Raw genomic sequence first — 15,095 nt, 5'->3', positions numbered from 1 at the left:
AAAGTCGGGGACTCTAGGTGAAAATCTTGGTGGTTGCGGACCAGGTGAAAGTCTGGACGGGTCGTGGAGCGGACGTCCAGGATAAAGACCTGAAGTCTCAGGCGTTGAGCAAAAGCCCAATTGGTCTGGAGGACCGGATTAGCAAAAGATAAACTCTCTTAAGAGGAGTAGGTGAGGTCGCATACCTCGAAGAGGGAACAGTAGGCGTCGGTTCAACCTAGGGTTTCCGGAGAAAATCTGAAAGCCAAAACTGGATAGTTAGAAGACTATCAAAAGTTATTCTTTCTTATTGCTTTATTTGATATTTGTCTAACTCTATTTTGTAGGAGACTAACACTTTTTACAGGGTTAGATTTATCGACCGAACGTCCAGATCGGTCGATCGAACAATCAAACAGAAGGATCAGATTTCCAGGTAGATAATTGGGTTCGACCAAGGGATCGGTTGACCAAACCTGGGGTGCAGTCGATCGAATAGTGGATAAGTATCGGCGTGGTCAAGTCTAGTTGATCGGACCAGATGAGCTGGGGATCGGTCGACTAAACGACAGGATTGGTCGATCGAATGAAGAGTCTTATTCGAGCGGGAGCATGTGGATGAGAAGTTGGGTAGGTTTAGAAGGTTTGATCGACCGAACACCTGGATCAATCTATCGATCAGCTTCAAGTCAAAGATTAATCCCAAGATCAGTGGATCTGGATCAAGTCTGACTTAGCGATAAAGGAGGGTCGACCAGCAGCTTCAGACAACACAAACAACAATTCCAAGATCAACAATGGACAACTGCTGCTCTTTGCTATACTACTCTGACAATCGACAAACGACTTTTATTTCTAGTATTGTCGGTAACTTTATTAGATTGTAATTGTACTTAATATCTGTACTTATTTTCGAATCTATAGTGATTTTTCAACGTAAGCGATCAACGATCGCGGGCCTTGGAGTAGGAGTCACCACAAGCTCCAAACCAAGTAACTAAAAGTGTTAGCGATTGTTCTCTTATTTCTTTCTATCTTCCACTAAGTTTACTTTGTATTTTCCGAAATGAGTGAAAAAACCACGAGCCCTATTCACCCCTCTAGCACATCTCGATCCTACAATTGGTATTAGAGGTAGGCCGCTCTGAATTGGTGAAACCACTAATTGAGCAGGGGGATCTTTTTGAAAGTAAAATATATATATCATTTTTGTTTGATCTAGGCATAAAATTAATTAAGGATTACTAATTGCTTAATCTAGAAAGGATAGATAAGGACTTAGGTTTGATTCATACTTGACTAGTTAGACCTAAGATTTTCAAAAAAGAAATTAAATATTTAATTTCTTTAAAAAGTTTTTTTCTAGAAATGGTTGATGATCCAATATCCAAGAAGGTCTAGTGTCTTGTCACAGTTTGGAAGTCAATTATTGAAATTAATATTTAATTAACTAACTGTTAAACCTTAGTCTAACTCAAATGTAGATCAATCCTTAGATTTTAAGCTGAAGTAAAGATTAAATAAACCATCTCATAAAACTTATAAGGTTCCTTGATTGAAAATATAGAAAAGGGTCAGATAGACCTAGGTTTAAAATAAAAAGTAGTTAATCAAATCCAAATTAATTAAACTCAATTTAATTCAGTTAACTTAATAAAAATTCAACTAAAATTAGTTTAATTAATTTAAGTCACTTTAATTAATTTTAAAATATTAATTAATTTCAAAATTTTAATTAATTTTAAAAGTATAATTAATTAATTTCAAAATTATAATTATTTTTAAATCATAATTAATTTTCAAAATTTTAATTATTTTCAAATTATAAATTTTTAAAATCTTAATCATGCTTTTTTAAAATCTTAATTATTTTTAAATATTAATTAATCTTTAAAATTATAATTATCATCAAATGTTCAAATCTAATTAAGCTTTAAATTCTAATTAATTTTTAAATTCAAACTTAAAATTAAAAATTCAATATTTTAAACCTAAATTTAATTTCAAACTGAAAATTTAAAATTTGATATTTTTGAAATCTAAATTTAAACTCAAACTTAAATATTTTTCATTATCATAAATATTTTTCAAAGTGATAGATAAAATTAATTTCAAAATTAGCTTAACTCCATCTCACACAAACTCATAAGCTGAACATATTTGATAATATAGAATGGGTGAGATGGAAAATTAGGAAACTATATATTTACTTTTACTTTAAACTCTCATGCTTGGACTCTAAGACCCTAAAACTTAAAACATTCATTTTTTTTTTTCATTAATTAAGGGAAAGTGAAAGGAAGTTAAGACATTAATTTTTATTAAATATTTTCTCAAAGTTATAGTATTTTTTTCAAGATTTCAAATCAAAGTATTTTTCAAAGAGAAAGTTCAATTTTCTTTGGCTTAACTATTTTTTAAAAGAAAGTAACTTTAATACTTTATTTGAAAAAGAAAGTTCAAATATTTCTAGCTGGAAAACAAAGTTTTTGAAAAAGTATTTTTATAAAGTTTTGTCAAAATCTTTTTAAAGCTGAATACTTAACTAAGTTTTTTTATCAAAATCTTTTCAAAGCTAAGTACTTAACTAAGTTTTTATTAAAAATGTTTAAGCTAACTACTTAACTAATTTTTTTTTAAAGCTAAGTATTGAGCTAAGTTTTTTTTTTAAAGAAAATCTTTTAAAAGCTAAATATTGAGCTAAGTTTTTTTTAAAGAAAATCTTTTAAAAACTAAGTATTGAGCTAAGTGTAAACGACCACCCTTTTTACTACTACTACTACTCTCTAAGGATGACTGTTACTTAACTATTAACTCTACTTAACCGGTGTGATCGAAACCACGAGGAATCCCTACCGAAAAATTTCGGCAGAGTCTCCCCTGTACCGGTGACCATAAACATTAATACATACACAGTATACACAGCCATAGGCGGCTGGAACATATATCAAACACCCACGCACTTTAATAAGTGACAAAAACTATAATATTTACCTATTACATAGAAACTCATCACAGCATGCAAACTAAAACACGAATAAACTCAATAGGAACATAGAATATAAAATACAGTCTCAATGACATCAATCATAGAGTACAACTCAATTACTTCTTATCCACTAAATAGGAAAAACTCAAAACTTCCCAGATCTCTCCATAGTCCTGGCATCACACACCTCCATCAGACATCCTCCTTGTCGCCTTCCTCTTTACACTTTAACTTTTCCTTTATCTGCAGTAGGAGGAAAATAAATCTATAAGCGAAACGCTTAGTAAGTACTAATCTATCTCACAAAAACTCAAAAATACATAAGATATAAAGAATGCTAAAACTGAAATGCTAAAAGAAAAGCTACACATGCTCATATATAGCAAAGCACTAAAATAAACTGCATACTCATGATATACAAGAATAAATCTGCATACTCATGATATAGGAATAAATCTGCATGCTAGAAATAAAGCTAATCATGCTCAATAAACTCATAAGGAAAGCAAATGAAAACTAATATGGTATGCTTAGAATTAAAAGAGTTAATCTTGGTTGGTTCTAAACATAGGTGATACTTGTTTCATTTACTTATATCCTTATACTTGAAATTAGTATTTAACTTTCTTCTTTTCTTTTTTGGGCCCAGGCTTAGTACCATCTTATGCACGCTCTCTAATAGAGACTGAGGCAGCGAGCCTCCAGTCCTATGAGGATAAAGACCTTGGTCTTACCAGGGCCAAGACCTTGGAATTGGTCACCTGGATTTGTTTAACGACAACCTTGGAAGTCAGGTACTAGCCTCTTACTTTAATTTACTTGTTATCTTTTCTAACTAGACCTTAGTCTTTTCTTACTTGTAGTTACCCATAATCCTCAAAAGGTTTAATAGGGCACATAATTATTCCACTAAAATACATGGCTATTCATCTTATTAAAATAACAAAAACAACTAACTATATGCTTCAGATTAAAGAGCTATTAAAAGCTAACTAGCACATATATGTATATGTATCAAAACTAGAAACTAAATCATAATTCAATACTGCTCATGCTATTCGAATACTGCAAGTATATCTAATAGGTAGAGAATTGTAACTAACTGAGCATGCTATAAAAAAAATAAAGCAAGCAAATCAAACTACAAGATAAACTTAATAGCTGTTCATGTTCAAGAAATTCAAGAAACTAACACTACATACTTTAAATGAAGGTTGTTCTTTCCTTTCTGAGTAGCAAGGAAAATGCTAAACCCATTCTAACTAAATAAAGGGTTGTTCTTGCCCTTCTAAGTAGCAAGGAAAATGCTAAACCCATCCTAACTAAATAAAGGAAAACAAGTCTGAACTCTCTAAGCATGCTACAATAAACATAAATCAAGGAAAGCGAATCTAAACTCTCTAAGCATGCTACAATAGACATAAATCAAAGGAAAGCAAGTCTGAACTCTCTAAGCATGCTATAAAATAGAGCAAAGCTATGAAATTCTAAAACTGAATTGCATGTTGAAATGCAAAGGAAACTAAACACTGGAATGCCAGATAAGGTAGCAAAATAAGCTAACTCTGAATCCTTATAACAGCTGAAGCATAAAGCATAAAATTCCTAAATGCATTCAAATGTAAGCGTGTCGTAGTTCTAGAACAACTAAGCTAACTAGAACATGTTGATCTGCTATACATGCAATTTATCGCAACTAAACCACCAAAGCCTAATTTGCTAGTTAAAGCTACGATTTATCATGCAAACCTTCTAGAAAAGAACCAAACTCAACAATCACTAGCATACCTAGCAAATGTTATAGAATAGCTACGCCACTGATTTGTAACTCACGACAGGAAACAACATAACAGGTAATCTAAACATTTCTTACTATGCTTACATGCTAAGAATTAAAGTGAACCCCTTCTATACAATTAAACTCGAACAATAAACTAGCATGCTTAACATGTATGCCACGGAAGGTAAGTAATGAAAGGGAAGACCCTAGCTTATAATCCTGTTCAACATCAAACCCAAGCAAGAAACTTTCAGCACAACAACTTAGCATGGCAATTTGGCATAGCAACTTCTAAAAGGAAACCTAACATAGAAATTTCAACACAGCAACCCTAGCTTATTCAAAAGGGAAATCCCAGCATAGAAATCCGAAAACCTAGTGCCCTAACATGGCAAATTTGGTACAGCACACCTTAGCACAACAATTTAGCACAGCAATTTAGCACAGAAATTTAGCACAGCAATTTAGCAAACCCTAGCATATACTCCTACTCGACACAACAAGATCCGGAAGAAAGGAAAACAAATCGAAGCTTGGAGCAACTCCTACCACATGTGAGTAGTACTTACAATGGTTTGCTTGGACTTACAACCGAGAGAGAGATCTAGGGTTTCGGGTGGAGCTTGAAGATCTCGACGGCTCCTTTGTGTTCCCGAGCTCCCTTCGTCGAGGTGACCACGTACGGGTGAGGACCAGCCGGAAAAAGCCTTCGCCGGCCGCTGGAGGGAGAGAACCCTAGCTCGGTCGCCTTCTTCGCCCGAGAGCAGAACCCGCCGCGCCGCGCATGCGTGTGAGCAGAAGAGAGTTTCGGGCGAGGAGAGGAAAAGAAAACCTAGGTTCTCTTTTAAAACTAGGGTTTTTATTATGACTTAACTATATTTCAATATAGGTTCAGTTAAGGAAAGTTCGGCTGGTCTGTTGGTTAAGCGAATCTCTGCTTAACCCGAGGTTTCTGGTTTAAACCTCGGCTTTGACAATTTTTTTGTCAAAACTTTCTTCGTTTTGTAAAAATATCAAATGACTTCCAAAAATTACGTAAAAATACTCTAAAAATTTCTAAAAATCTCTAGAATATTTTTAAAGCATTTCTAGATATTTTTAAGGACTCTTAGAACTCGAAATAGGGAAAATTGGGTCGTTACACTAAGTTTTTTTTAAGAAAATCTTTTCAAAGCTAGGTATTTAGCTATTTTATTTAAAAGATAAATGATTTTTAAGCCAAGTAAGTGCTATCTTTCAGGGAGAGTTTAAAAGATTCAAAAACTAGTACCCTTTTTCAGATTTAAGGATTCTTTTTCTCTCTAACTTAGTACCCTTTTTTTTTATATATGGCAAAGGGGGAGAGAAAAATCAAAGTTAAGAGCTAAACATAAAACATGAGCATAAGGGGGAGTTTTTTTAAAATATATCAAAATTGTTGTATTTTACTTATGCTCATGCTAAAATTCCTTTTCATTATATTATTATATTTTACTTAACTTTGAATTGTATTGTCATAATCAAAAAGGGAAAGATTGGTGGTCCGGGAAGCACCAGACGATCAAATATGTATTTTGATAATGGCAAAGAGTTCAAAGTTAAGTTGTCTTGTTATTTAACAAATGTCATTGAGCTTGCAGGAAAGTCCTAAGTGTTTTTAGGCAAAAGTCCTAGTAGATACTTGACAAGTGGAAAATCCTAGGGGGAGATAACACTAGGTCCTAGGGGTGGTAACCCTAGGTTATGGAAAACCCTAGGGAGAGGTAACCCTAAATCCTAGAGAGTGATAACCCTAGGTGGAAAATTGTTACAAACCGCAAGTGTATGGTTACGTCGTCAGTAATATAAAAGATTATCATATCCACAGGGATTATTGATTAAGCACTAGTTAACTTCGCACGGAGAATTATCTAGACAAACGTAAGATTTATGGGAAAGAAAACAAGAGAAAGAAAAGAGGAAAGAGTGGGAATAGATCTTGAGAGGGGTTGAGCAAAGAGGATCCTATTATGAAATAAGTACAGTTGAAAATTAAACAATACCGACAACTGAATTAAGAAATTGAAGCTCCGTGTCGTCGGGGACTTGTAACAACACTTCTGGGTCACCTTGTTAGCAGCACACAAGAGTCAGAACACCTGAAAATAGTTGTTCCAAGGCTGCTGGTCGAGACCCCTTATAAGGGTTGTTGGAGGCGCCTCAAAGCCCTTTAAGGGCACCTCCATTCGCCAAGTCAGCCGTATGTGGATAAGCTGAGAAGTAGTCTTCGTCTATCCTCTTGAAGGCGCCTCCATAAGCCTTGAAGGTACCTCCAATGCTGTCTGAGGCACCTCCAGCCACCGTGAGGGCGCCTCCAGCTCCGCTGCGCGTAAACTCTTCTCCTTTGCACCTGAGGCGCCTCAAGCTCCATGAGGGTGCCTCGGGTACTGTTCATCCAAGGTTAATCTTGCTCCTTTGTTCCTACAAAACATGTTAGCCCACAAACTAACCACATATCCTGCAAAACAAAGTTAGCACACACAATAAACATAATAATATGAAAGTTTGATAGTCACGGACTGTCCAGTTCTGACTTCGGATTTCCGACCGAAAACCCTAGGTCGAACCGACGCCTACTGTTCCCTACGTGGGGAACGCTGTTGGAGTGTATACTGAAAGCCTAAGCTTTTGTAAACATTTATGTTGAATAAAGAATCACATTTGGTCAATTTATTTGTAGTTGTTCAATTAATTTATATTGTAGATAACATAGTATGTGGTGTCACATGCAGAAGATGATGTTATCAGTACCTTATAAATTATAAACAGTAGCTCACGACCAAAATGGAAAGGAACAAACCATTAGAAGGTCAAACCATTAGAAGGTCGTAGTGTAATTAGGTATTAGTTTATCTTAACTATATAATTACACTAGTACACTCAGAGTGTATCGAGTAGGACCATTTGAGGTCGTTTCTTTTATACTGACTTTATAAAGGAACAAAGACCTCAGTTATTATGGAAGTGTGTGCTCTTAATCCTAATTTAATAACAAGCACATATATTTGATATTTATTTCTTTAATTTATTAATGGGTGAGATTTAGTTCGATGAATCAATAAGCCCGATAAGTTGGGAAATGATATCACTTATAGTGTGTGTTGTTGATTATAGAAGGAAACTGTGTCCTAGAGATACTAGGTTGATAATGTCCCCAAGAGGAGCTCATAAGGATTGTCATGTTAAACCCTGCAGGTGGACTTAGTCCGACATGACAATAAGGTTGAGCGGTACTACTCTTGGACTAAGATATTAATTAAATGAGTTGTTAGTAACTCACTTAATTAGTGGACATTCGATATCTTAAACACAGGGAGACTAATACACTCATAATAAGAAGGAGACCAAAAATGTAATTTGGGATTGGTGCGGTAGTTCAATAATAGTTCTCTAGTGGAATGAATTATTATTGATAAAATTAAGTTGTGTGTTCGGGGCGAACACGGGATGCTTAATTTTATCGGGAGACCAAAACCAATTGCTCCTCTCGGTCCCTATCGCAGCCTCTTATTTATAGAGTACTATACCCACCTATACCCACCTTCAATACCCACCTAAAGGGGGTCGACCAAGCTAGCTTGGGGATCAAGCTAGGGCCGGCCTAAGCTTGGTTTATGGGTGGCCGTCCCTAGCTTGAACCCAAGCTAGAGAGGGCCGACCATAATAATATTAAAAAGAATTTTAATTTTAATTTTTTATTATGTGGAAGATATAATTTATTAAAGAGAATTAAAATAAAAATATCTCTCTTAAAAGGATCTACAAAAGATTAAAGAAGGAGATTAGATCTCTTTCCTTATTTGTAGATTGGAAAGATATTTTATTTTCTCTTTGAAAATTATTCACATGTTGAAAAATTAAAATTATAGAAATTTCTTTTTATAAACCATGAAGGGATTTTTGAAGAGAAATTTTATTTTTAAAATTTTCGGAAACAATTAGGAAGTTTTAATTTGTTGATTGAAACTTGTCTAATTTTTCCTCTCTATGATGTGGCCGGCCATTATAAGATTAATTGGGAAATTTTATTTTATTTTTCTCAATTAAATCATATCAAGGAAATTAAGGAAATTTTATTGTAATTAAATTTCCTAATTTACCAAGACTAAGGAATATAAAAGAGGGGATTGGGATGCCTTCATGAGACACAACCTCTATTATTTTTCTCCCTCTCTTATTCCTTGGTGTGGCCGGCCAAACTCTCTTCCCCTCTTCTTCTTTGTGGTGGCCGAACCTTTCTCTTGGCTTGGAGCTCTTTGTTAGAGTGTATACTAAAAGCCTAGCTTTTGGTATAAACATTTATCTAGAAATAAGAATCACATTGGTCAAATGTCTACATTTATGATAAATGTAGTTGTTCAATTAATTTATATTGTAGATAACATGGTGTGTGGTGTCACACACAGAGGATCATGTTATCAGTACCTTATAAATTATAAACAGTAACTCACGACCATAATGGAAAGGAACAAACCATTGGAAGGTCGTAGTGTAATTAGGTATTAGTTTATCTTAACTATATAATTACACTAGTACACTTAGAGTGTATTGAGTAGGACCATTAGAGGTCGTTTCTTTTATACTGACTTTATAAAGAAACAAAGACCTCAGTTATTATGGAAGTGTGTGCTCTTAATCCTAATATAATAACAAGCACATATATTTGATATTTATTTCTTTAATTTATCAATGGGTGAGATTTAGTTCGATGAATCAATAAGCCCGATAAGTTGGGAAATGATATCACTTATAGTGTGTATTGTTGATTATAGAAGGAAACTGTGTCCTAGTGATCTAGGTTGAGAATGTCCTCAAGAGGAGCTCATAAGGATTGTCATGTTAAACCCTGCAGGTGGACTTAGTCCGACATGATAATAAGGTTGAGTGGTACTACTCTTGGACTAAGATATTAATTAAATGAGTTGTCAGTAACTCGCTTAATTAATGGACATTTGACATCTTAAACACAGGGAGACTAACACACTCATAATAAGAAGGAGCCCAAAATGTAATTTGGGATTGGTGCGGTAGTTCAATAATAGTTCTTTAGTGGAATGAATTATTATTGATGGAATTAAGTTGTGTGTTCGGGGCGAACACGGGAAGCTTAATTTCATCGGAAGACCAAAACCAATTCCTCCTCTCGGTCCCTATCGTAGCCTCTTGTATATAGAGATTTATACCCACCACATACCCACCTTCTTACCCAACCAATAGGGGTCGGCCAAGCTAAGCTTGAAGCTCAAGCTTAGGGCCGGCCAAGCCTAAAGGTTGGCCTTAAGGTGGCCGGCCAATAGCTTGGAGCCCAAGCTTAGGTGGCCGGCCACATCATATTAAAAAGGATTTTTTTTAAAAATTATTTCTTATGTGGATATCATAGTTTTAAAAGAGAGTTTAAAAAATTAAATATTTCCTTTTAAAGCTTTCTACAAAAGATTAAGAAAAGATTTGAAATCTTTCCTTATTTGTAGATTGAAAGGAGATTTTATTTTTAAGAAAAACTTTCCTTTTTAACCATGATAATAATTTAAAAGAGAAGTTTAAAAATTAAATATTCTCTTTTATTAGTTTCTACAAAAGATTAAGAAAAGATTTGATATCTTTCCTTATTTGTAGATTGAAAAGAGATTTTAATTTTTAAGAGATAACTTTCCTTTTGGAAATTATCCACATGTTTAAAAGAAGAATTTTAATTTATAAAATTTCTTTTTATTAACCAATCATGAAGGGAAAAATTATTTGAGAAATTTTTATAAATTTCTGAAAGCAAATTAGGAAGTTTTAATTCTTGTGTGAATTAAATTTTCCTTGTTTTGGGGAATTAGAAGTGGCCGGCCATTATTATTAAAAGAAGAAAATTGTTTTTTAATTAAAATAATTTTTCTTTTTTATGACAAAAGAATTAAGGAATTTTTTATTAAAATTTCCTTATTTGTCAAGACCAAGGATTATAAAAGAGGGGGTAGAGGTGCCTTCACGGGTGATCAACTCTATTATTCTTCTCCTCTCTTTTCCTCCTTGGTGGCCGGCCCTAGCTTCTTCCTCTTCTCTTCTTCTTATGGCCGACGGCAACCTCTCTTGGAGCTCTTGATGGTGGCCGGTTCTAGCTAGGAGAAGAAGGAGAGAAAGGTGGTTTTGTTTCTTGCATCCCTTGGAGCTTGGTGGTGGTGGCCGGACCTCTACTTCTCTTGGAGAATTGTGGTGGCCGAAACTTGCAAGGGAAGAAGAAGGTGCTTGGTGGTTCTCATCTTGGAAGATCGTTGCCCACACAACGTCCGAGGTTAGAAGAGGAATACGGTAGAAGATCAAGAGGTCTTTTTAGAAGGTATAACTAGTAATTTTTCCTTTCCGCATCATGCTAGTTATTTATGGAAATAATACCAAATACAAGAGGCTTACGATTCTAGTATTTCGAATATGTTTTTCGAAGTTGTGTTCTTTTATTTTTCTTTTCCTTGTGATTTGATTGTTCTTTTTGGTTGACCTAAAGTTATTTTAGGAAATTAAATATTAGCTTTCCATAAAAGGTTTTGTCTAGTCGGTGGTGGTTGTTCCCATATCCAAGAAGGCCATGTGCCTCGCCACGTCAGTACTGGGAACCAATTATGGAAATTAATATTTAATGGAATTAATAACTTAGGTGATTTGGATCAAACGTGTTAAGTTCCGCAGGAGATCCAAGTCTAAACCTTAAAGAACAAATAGATTAAGTTTTGGATCAATCGTGTTAAGTTCATGAGCGATCCAAAATTTAATTTAAAAGAACACATGGTAGCTAGGAAAGGTTCAGACCTTTGTACAAAATTTTGTACAATGGAACCTCTAGGTTTTCCGAGTAGCAACCAACAATTGGTATCGAGCTAGGGTTTTGCCTCGTGTATTTGGTATTAGTTTAATTATGCACATGTCATACATAATTTAGGCGGTTAATAGTAGGATGTGCTAACTTTGTGGATCGCAGGATCCAACTATTATGACTTTTAGTTATTATGTGTGTGATTGGACCCTTGGACATGTCAAGGGCATTTATATGTGTGTGTGATTGTATTAAAGCAGGAGCCGTATTTTGTTTTATTAGGATTTTATTTTGATCTAGATACATGTACATTCCTTTTATGGAATATAGGATCAAAATGTAAAATTCTATTTATGTCATGGATCGAATCTTGCAAAGCGTGGAACCTTCTAAGGACCAGAGGCGCAGCGGAACAAGGAGCAAGATGGATGCGACAGCTAGACCCGGTGGCGGTGGCCAAATATGGCAGCAGCTTGGGATGACAACACACGGAGGACAACTAGAGATAAAAGCCATAATAGTTGAAAATTAGATTTTCTATTTATTGCTTTTATATTGTGTTGTGTGTGCATGTTAGTTTACAAGTTTAGTAGGCTAGCATAGTTAAAATTCCTCATTTATAAATAACTAAGTGGGAGAGGGATTTTTAAGTAAATCTCATGGTCTCCATTACTGGTTTGTAAGTGATGCAAACAAGCTTGCGCGTTGGCTCTGAGTGCCTTCCTCCATAACGGATGAGCTTGTTTGCGGATCACTAGAACAGACTTCCATTTTTGGATGACTATAGGAAGTTAATTAAGAGCGTGTGATCTTCCCCAACGGAAGGGACATAATCTTATTAATGGACTTAGTGTCAAGTAATGGTATACACTTAGACACATCTAATAGTATCCTCCCCATCGGAGTCACTGCTATTATTTGTGTGACCAAATGAAACCAACTATTAATTTGTCATAAAACTAGGTTGACAAGATAATAAAATTAAAGGGTTAAAACTCCTCTTACAAATGATTGATTTTGTATACGTCCACACTAACGTGGCATACAAAATTAACGGTGTTTGAGATAATTTTATTTGTCATAAAGTTACGTTGACAAGATAGTTAATGGGTAAAACCCTCCTCTTACAAATGTTGATTTTGTATACGTCCACACTAACGTGGCATGCAAAATTCATGGTGTTTTGAGGTGTTGGTAAATTTAAATAGTATTGTTAGAGGAATCAATATTATTTTAAATTTAGAGTCTTGACCAAATATTTGATTAAAGATAGACCAACTATTAATTTTATTCGTCGTAAAGTAAGGTTGACGAGATAATAAAATTAAATGATAAAATTTCCTCTTTGAATTTGTATACGTCCACACTAACGTGGCATACAAAATTCATGGGGATTTTTAAGGAGTTGGTCTTAACCAAATATTTTTGTGATTCTTAGGAAGATGGTCAATCCCTAGCTGATATACTTTAGGATAGACTTAGTGGTCCCAATTATTATTGATTGGAAATAGAATTTGGACATTAAGGTAGACTGTCTTCTTAGAACTAAGAACAATATAGGTGTATTTTATTCATTAGTTGATACATGTTTAGTGGAGTTATCTACCGGTACCTGGTGTGTAGATATGGGAGCCACTGATCATGTCTGCAATTCATTACAGGGTTCCAAGAAACCCGACAACTAAATGAAAATAAAAAACACTGTCCACATGGGCACTACTGCAAAAGTAGCAGCTGTTGCAGTGGGAGAGGTTTATTCTCTAATAGGAATAAAATATGGATTTTAAGTAATTGTCTTTACGTACCAAGTTTAGAAAGAACCTGATTTCAGTTTCTAAACTATTATAGATATTGTGTCTATTTTGATAATAAAGTTGTTATCAAGAAAAATAGGGAAGTTATCTATTCTGGTATGATGATTGACAATTTATAATCCAATAACTCCCACGATGCAACAAATGGAAATTAGTAACACATCTTCTAATTTTAAGAGAAAGCAACCTTCGGAAATGAACCAATTATATCTTTGGCACCTAAAGCTAGGTTATACTTAAGTAGGATTCATTGGTAGTGGAAATCTTTCCAACCTGCGAGTCTTACTTGGAAGGAAAATAACCAAGAAGCTTTTAAGTCCAAGGGGTATGGAGTCAAAGATATGTTGAAATCGGTTCATTCTGATTTGTGTGATCCTATGACTATCCAGACAAGAGGTAGTATTGAATATTTCATCTATTTTATAGACAACTATTCAAGATACAAATAAATTTACTTAATGTACCGCAAGACTAAGTACTTTGATTAGTTCAAAGAGTACAAGACTGATGCGGAGAAATGTTAAAGTAAATGTCACTATGGTAAGATCGTAGTGGCAAGTACCTCTTGGGAGAATTTAGGAGTCACTTATCAAAAGTAGGGATTCAATCCCAACTAACTGCACCTGGTACACCCCAACAGAATGGTGTAGTAGAAAGAAGGTAAAGGACTCTTATGAAATAATTAGATAGATGATGAGTTATTCAGAAAATTACCAAATTTGTTTTAAGGATAAACTCTGATAACGAAAGTGAACATAGTACCTTCCAAGTTAGAACTCTCTACTCATATAGAATTGCTGAATAGGTGAAAACCTATTTTGAAGCATATTCGGATTCGGGTAATCCAGCACATATGTTAAAGAGAGACAATGATAAGTTGGATAGGAGTTCACTTGTTTGTAGGTTATCCTAGATAAACAAAAGTAGGTTTATAGTCTTAAAAATCAGAAGGTCATTGTTAGCATCAATGACTGATTTTTTAGAAAAGGACTATATAATGAACCATGTGCTCATAAGTAAATTTGTTCTTAAGGAAATAATAAAGGACATGTCTAACCTAGTACCAACTGTACTAAATGAGATACCACAAGAAAACTGCAACACGTATCACAAATTGATACACAATTACAGAAAGTATCTTGTTGTAGTGGGAGGGTTGTTATGCAACCTAAATAGGTTCATGTTTTGGGAGAGTTTTTAGACTCGATCCTTGGAGGACATGAACCTGATCTCCGGTCATATGATGAAGCACTCCAAGATAAAGATGCAGCATCTTGGCAAAGAGTAATGAATAAAAGAATTAGAATATATATATTCTAATAAAATTTGGAAGCTTGTAGAATCACCAAATGGTGTAAAAGCCGTTGGGTGTAAAAAGGTCTATAATAGGAAAAGAGGGATAGACAGGAAGGTAGTAACTTTCAAAGCAAGGCTTGATGAAAAAGGAAACTTTTTCACTGGTAGTCATGCTTAAGTCTATCCGGATTCTTTTATCTATTTGGCAAGAGGATGTCAAGACAGCATTCCTTAATGGAAGTTTTGAAGAAAGCATCCATATAAAGCAACCAGAAGGGTTCATTGCAAAGGGCTAAGAGCATCTTGTGTAAGCTCAATCAGTCTATGGACTGAGGCAAAGCTTCAAGGTCTTGGAACATCCGGTTTATCAAAGTAATCCAGATCTATGGATTTATTTAGTAACTGGATAAGTCTTGTGTATAC

Source organism: Zingiber officinale, chromosome 9A (assembly GCF_018446385.1).
Source record: "Zingiber officinale cultivar Zhangliang chromosome 9A, Zo_v1.1, whole genome shotgun sequence".
Classification (NCBI taxonomy): domain Eukaryota; kingdom Viridiplantae; phylum Streptophyta; class Magnoliopsida; order Zingiberales; family Zingiberaceae; genus Zingiber; species Zingiber officinale.
This window is presented reverse-complemented; position numbering follows the sequence as displayed.